Here is a 7,433-nt window from a genome sequence, read left to right as displayed (position 1 = left end):
GAAAAAAAAAAAAAAAAAAAAAAAAAAAAAAAAAAAAGGAAATAGACTCTTAAATAATGCTGGATGCAAAGAATTTTCTTTAAAAAAAAAATCCCATTGTGAAATGGCATTTGTGTTTCAACTGATTTTGTGTTGCTGACTCTAGATCGTCAGTTTCACAAAACAACATCAGAAACTCAAACCTCTGTTTGAGCATTCCTGATACTAGTCACAGGTGAGATATGCAAGTGCAAAGCTTAGAGTAGCAGGCTGGCACAGGATCCCCTCAGCCTGATAATTTTTTCAGGATAAATAATTACCTAACACTTCGCTTTCACAGTCTTTGAACATAAAAACTGAAGTGTTGAAAATGCAACTCCCTTAACAAAATTCTTAAGTAAAGCAATTAGAGAATAAAATTATAAATGTTTTACCATAATAAACTTACTGTAATTAAGTTAATTACTTCGTTGCCCAGAGTTATTACACCAAAAAATAAATAAATAAAAAATAAAAATGCCATAATTTGAAAAGTATTTTATTTGGTTATTCAAGAATATTCATTAAGTATGCAATGTATGCTAGACACTCTGCTGTGCTGAAGACTGAATATAAATCTTACGTTGTCCCCATTCTCAGTAAATTGGTCTCATAGGGGAGGCAGAATTATATAATAGTTAAAAACACAAGCTTTGAGTACGTTAACTTCTATTTCTTTCTTGACTTGATCAACTAATCATTTGACTTTGGGTAATTCCTTAGCATCTTTTAGGCTTATTTTTTAAATCTAAAATGAGGGACACAAAGTTATTGTGAGAAATAAGCTAATGTACACAAATATACAACATACTTAGTTCAATGTTTGGAATTTAATAATTGTTCTGTAATTATTGGTAATAATAAATGCAATTAGAAGGGAAAAGTGCTATGACCAACGAATACATAATATACTATGCAAATGCAAAAAGGACAGGGACCTCATTCTGTCAATGTGAGTAGGAGAAGACTTCTCAGAGGGAGAAGTTTTTTATTGAAAGTAAGACTTAAAAGATGAGTAGGAATTTTCCAGATGACATCACTGAGAAAGGGAGGGGTGTTTCAGATTATGGAAACTTTCTCAGAGAAATATATTCAAGAGATCTGTAAGCAGCACAGTACGGTTAGAACAAAAGGTATAGTGAGAAAAGACTATAGAACTTGGCAAAGGGATCCAAGGAACATTCAGAAGAGGAGGGCTGTGAATGGATTTCCATTTTATGGAGATCAGTATGGCTGCAGTTTATGAAATATACTTTACAGAGGTGAAGTATTAAATGAGAAAACAAGTTGGGAGGTTACCTAAACTATTCCAGGCCATAGATGATGAGACAACAGGGATGTCCATGAAAGAAGAATGAGAAAGGATCAAAATAACATAATGATTGCTAATAGGGATTGAGATATCGCCATACTATTACAGTAGAAGAAAGCACGTTCCCCAATGAGTTATTCTTCACCCACTTGCTATAATGAAAATAGACATACAAATACTTGCATTGTCATTAATAATAGTCAATATTATATTTAAATTATTGCTTGAGAACTAATTGGATCACATCAGAATTTACTCCAACAAGATGAGTGCTATCCTGATAGATTTCTGCATATGTTGCTGCATAAGAATATTCTCAAGTAATATATACAAAAAATAAAATGTATTCCTGGATGACAAGGATTTAAATATTAAAAGGAAATAAATATTAACTAAAATTTTTTCAATGTAAAAATAAAAGGAACGTTGTCCCTATTAGGGAAAATTCTTTTAAAGCATGAGCTAATCCTGTCATACTCTTCATTCTTCTGATAAGCACTCATTTAGGGCCTGTTTATTAACTGAGAGAGTTTGGCCTAGTGGAAAGAGCATTACTCGGAGACTTGACAATTTTAGGATTACATGGCCTCTGAGAAGCTTACCTACTTATCAGTTTGTTCATATAGAAATTGAGGATATTGACATACTTGATTGATTGAGAAGACAAAATAAACTCCAGATTAAATGTAAAAATGTAAATGGCATAGCCCAGCTGTGTATTAGGTGCTAAATAAATGTCAGTTGTTTTTTTTGTTTGTTTGTTTTTTACTATCATCTTTAATATTTAGGGTGACCACATATTCCGCTTTCCCCCAAACAGTCCCAGTTTATCCTCGTTGTCCTGGTGTCCTCTGTTTAGTATTTATCTTGGATTTTTCATTATATTAATAAAGTATTTTTAAATAATTGTATTAAAACTGAAAGAAACTATGGTGGGGCTGTTGGGCACAGTTATCCATAAAAACAAACAAAAAGTTTAATTAAATGTGGTTCTAAGGCCTGGCTGGTGAGGATTCTCCTCCCTTCCTCTTGATAAGGCAATTCATGTAATAGGAACAGTCTCGATTTTAAATTCGAAGTTTGTGGTTGTTTCCCTACATTTCCCACCCTGTATTTCTTAATCTTTCTTTCAAGTGTGTATATAACTATAATCTTGCAAATGGAATCAGGAGAAATGATGTGTACATGCCGGCCTTGTACACCTTTTTAAAAGGAAATTTCTTGTTCTGCACTTTCTTTCTTTTACTTTCTGCTGACTCCAATGTGGATATAGTGATCTCAGCCAGCTTCAACCATGAGGATGAAGGCAACACTCCAAGGGAGCTGCAACCAGACGGAACCTGTGTCCCCCAGTAATCTCAGAGCAGAGCCAGCTACTTGCCTTTGATTGCCTGTCCACTTGTAAACAGTTTTCTTACCTACGTGAGGAAGAACAAAATATTCTGCTGTTGGAAAACAGCATGAATAAATAAATAAAAGAGTTTGGCATGGTTTTGATACATCTCCACTTTATACTCCACCTTTGTCCATGATCTCATCTAGTAGAGCATGAAATAAATATGTAGTTAACAAAGTTTTCACTTTAACAGGTAGTTCAATATGAATGACAACTGTCTTCTCTCTTCATCTAACGCTTTTCAGATACTATATAACTAAGGGTAGCATGCAGGACAATTGCTAACAAAATATTTCATAGTTTAATATGAGTGGCTAGGGACGGGGAACTCTTTCTCCTTTAGGGTGGTGGTAGAAGTGTTTGATGCTATCTGATACTTGGCATACCAGCCAGTCTATTGCATCAGGAGAAAAAGTGGAAAATTAACAAATTAGGTGTATGCAAAATATGTTCAGGAAATAAAGGTCAAGCCATCCTGCCAGTGAGCGAGAAGACAGTAATTTGACCTCTTTTACTGCAGTGGTTTGGTCATTTGTGAATGGGATAAATCTAGATCTATGCATGCATTTAATTATATTGTATGTTTTTTATTTAGTAAACAAACCTTTCAATAGCAACGACCTAAAAAAATAGAGGGACATATTTAATGAAAAGTTAAATACTGACTTATAAACTCATATAACTCCCTAAATAGAAAGTTGATGAATAATATAAACATATGCAAGTGTTCCTTTGATATTTACCATCTAACATGGAGGTTACTGACCTTGTGAAAACTTGAGAGCACAAATCTGCAATAGTCAGCATTGTTTCAAAGGTAGTTATTAGTTTAACAACACTGTGCCCAAGATGATAATATATCTGCCTCATATACAGGCAGAAAATATGTGACTTTAATTTACATCAAATAATTATGCTCTATATTAATTTTTCTCATTTTCATTTCTAGTTGTCTTGTGTAGATAAGAAAAAATAATGACAGTGCGAAAATAGGTAAACCGTGATAATTAAACAATGAAGTTTATAGCAGAATCATTACATGCTGCTCATTTTTTTCCATTCATTTCATAAAATAAACTTTTCCACTGAAACTTATCTGTCCACTGATGGTAAAATATCTGACAATACTGTGATTGTGATTATAAACTCAGTTAAAAAGATAAACATTAAAGGTAAAATTATTTGTTTTTGTGGTGCTAATACAAGTACAAATTTTGGCAGAGCACAGTACCATGAAAAACAATGTTCTTACTATATAAGGAAGTATATGGAGCAGAAATATATTTGCAATTTGTTGTGATGTACATGTAATTCATAAATACATCAAAACACGCTGGCATTCTCTACCAATTCAAGTAGAAGCTATAGTCATCAAAAGGACAAATATATATTCAAAGAGTAACTGAACTTGAAAATATTTGTGATGTAGTTGATGTTGAATTAAAAAAAAGAAAAGAAAAGAAAAACCTTAGCATGTGGCACTATGTTCTATGTCTCTTTGCTGCCCAGCATTTGGAAATATTTCAGCTTTTGAAGAACTATTTTCATATAAATCAAAGCTTCCTTCGTTGATATTGAATTAATTTTGTAAATGAGTTCTATAAATTTTCTTTGCATTTTGTTCAAAGTGAGTTCAGAGTTTGTGATAAAATTATTCAATGATTAAAGTACCAAAAATATTATCTTTTAAATTTTTTAGTAGAATAATAACAAAGGTTGTTTAAAAGTATTGGAATTTATCCCACAAAAGCAACAAACAAACAAACAAAACACATATTAGAAAACTCACACTGTGCTTCGTGTTCTATTTCTTAAATCCTATAACTGTTTTTTCTGTCTCAAACTATAAAATCTTTTTATATACTCCTACTTTTAATTTTAGAAATTTATAGTATATACCACAAATGATTGAAAGTGAAAAAGTTTAGAATTCTTCAGCATCTAAAATTATTAAAATAATTTTAAAATTGTAGAAAAGACTTGTTTGATGAGTTTTGTCTTAAAAAAATTTTTGCCAAAGAAAGTGTTCTGAAGAGAGTGAAAAAAGACTATCCTTGTAAGGCTACAAATTCCAATACAAAATATAACTGAACACATCCTTTATTTAGCAGAAATTTTTCTGATGCATACTAAAAATATCAGTATTTGCAATAAAAGTACTTCAGAAAAAGCATTATAGCAGTTCTCAAATGTTTTAAGTCTTAGAACACCTTTGAGCTCCTAAAAATTATCGAGTACCCCAAATGACTTTTGTTTATGTGAGTAATATCTATTAATATTTACTCTAATAAAAATTAAAACCCAGAAAAATTTAAATGATTTATTAACTTATAAATAAAACCCCATTACATGTTAACATAAATATTTTTATTTAAAAACTGTGTATTTTGATAGAAAAACTTTTTAGTGACAAGAGTGGCATGTTTTTATATTTTTAAAAATTTTATTAAGTATCTGACAATAAAACACAGTTGGATTCTCATCTCTGCTTCTGCATTCAATCTACTGTGGATATTGCCTGTCCGGAAGGCTATGGAAAACTCTACCGTACATTCATGAGAGAATCAGAGAAAAAAAGATAAATGACACTCTAGTATTACATAAAATGGTATTAGGTCAAGGGTCTGGATCTCTGTACTGGCCAGCCACCAAAAAAATAAATGAGTGATTTTGACCTCATGGATCCTGTGAAAGGGTTTTGACTCCTCCACTTGTCTTTGGACCACATTTTGGTAATTGTTGCTCTTCAGATAAAAATCAATTGAAGGTGTTAACAATTTAAATTTTAGTAACCAAAAATGTAAATTTTAAAATGACTGCAGCAACTTTTTTAAAANAATTTAAATTTTAGTAACCAAAAATGTAAATTTTAAAATGACTGCAGCAACTTTTTTAAAAAAAGCTGAAAATGGTGACAACATATTGAATAAATAAATATATTCAGAAAAATACCAGTGACTCCATTAGAAACATATAAGTCTAAGAAATTGATAAAATTATGTACTTTTTAATCAATAATAATTATTCAGCTTATATAATTTTTAATGTTCAGATACTAAATATAAAATATAAATATGTATAATAATTTGTTTTTATGAATACACGAATGTTATTTTTAGAAGTAATTTTACTTTTCATGTGCATTTTAAATTTCAAAATGTAAAGTTCCAAAGTAAGCACAGGACTACAGGTATAAATTGATAAATATATACTACTCATCTGACAACTATAGTTCTTTTAAAGCAGTTTTGAGAACAAATCAGGAGACTATTTCCCTATCCCCACCCCCTACCTTGCCACACAGTTTCAACTCTTCTATTGGAGAATGTTAACAAAATGACCTTGGCTGAGTCAGCCAGGGACATAGAGCTCTGGGTTAGAACTACTGTCTAGCCAAGAAGAAGGAAATTTGATAAGAGGTCAGTATATTGCTATTAATCACATCACTGTCTGCTATGTTTAGATGAGATGGGATGGAATAAATCATGAAGGCTAACAATGTCTTGCTGACAGGAAAAAGTATATGTACAGCTAGAATTTGGAAAGATTTTCTTCTCTTGCATTTTATAGAACATTTTCAACTCAATTTAAAATATAGGATTTGGCAAAGGCTTCACTGATAAGATGGCATTTCAGTAGACATCTGGATGAGGGGAAGGGCCAAGCCGTGAAGACTCCTGGGGTATGGTGTGTTCTAGGTGGAAGGAACTGTACCTGCAAAAGACCTGAGGCAGACCTGTGCTTGGAACATTTGAGGAAGAGAAAACAGACCATTAGCCTAGAGTAAAATTAGTGAATGGGGGAAGTGGAAGACATGCAGTCAAAGAAATAGTAGAGATCAGATTATGTAGGTCAATTTTTTTTTTAGAATGAATGAGTTTGGGTACTCCTGGAAGGCTGTGAAAAGAATAAAGATGTTATCCAATAATTAACACATATTTCATTTACTACGTATCAGGCACTATTNGTGGAAGACATGCAGTCAAAGAAATAGTAGAGATCAGATTATGTAGGTCAATTTTTTTTTTAGAATGAATGAGTTTGGGTACTCCTGGAAGGCTGTGAAAAGAATAAAGATGTTATCCAATAATTAACACATATTTCATTTACTACGTATCAGGCACTATTCCTACTAATTTAAGTAAGCTTGTCTAAGTCTCACAAAAATCCTATGAAGTAGACACTTTAAGGGTGCTGCTTAATGTTAAAAAGGTTTTATGGAGTTCTTTAGATTGACTTTCTAAACTATCTATAACAAAGACAAACATTTTCTAGCAAGGAACATCCACTGCCAACTAAAGCTGATTGTTGACTAGTACTTTGTACAACAGATCTAATTTCCAACTTAAAATGATCACACTGAATGTAGCGATGGGAACAGACAGTAGCAGGGCAAGTGTGGAAACAGGAAGATAATCTGTGAAACTTAAAATATCCAGAAATTTTGGGAAACTTGGAAAAATGTTAGATTTACATGTTTGGGTTGATTTATCCTGGGTTCTCATCACTGAGGGTGACCTAGTAGAGTTAGTTGCAGTTGATAGCAGTTGACAAAAACAGGAGTGAAGGGGTCCAGTGGGATGACAGCACAGATCTGAAACCAAATGACCTTATGGAATTGTAGTCAGTATAAACAGGAAACCAAAAGTGGTTCAGAAAAAGTCAACTGTTTTTGCTGATTTCATTGCTGTATGAAAAAAAAAAAAA

Source organism: Galeopterus variegatus, unplaced genomic scaffold, assembly GCF_000696425.1.
Source record: "Galeopterus variegatus unplaced genomic scaffold, G_variegatus-3.0.2 Scaffold4599, whole genome shotgun sequence".
NCBI classification, from domain to species: Eukaryota; Metazoa; Chordata; class Mammalia; order Dermoptera; family Cynocephalidae; genus Galeopterus; species Galeopterus variegatus.
The sequence above is the reverse complement of the archived record's forward strand: the minus strand, read 5'-3'. Positions refer to the sequence as shown.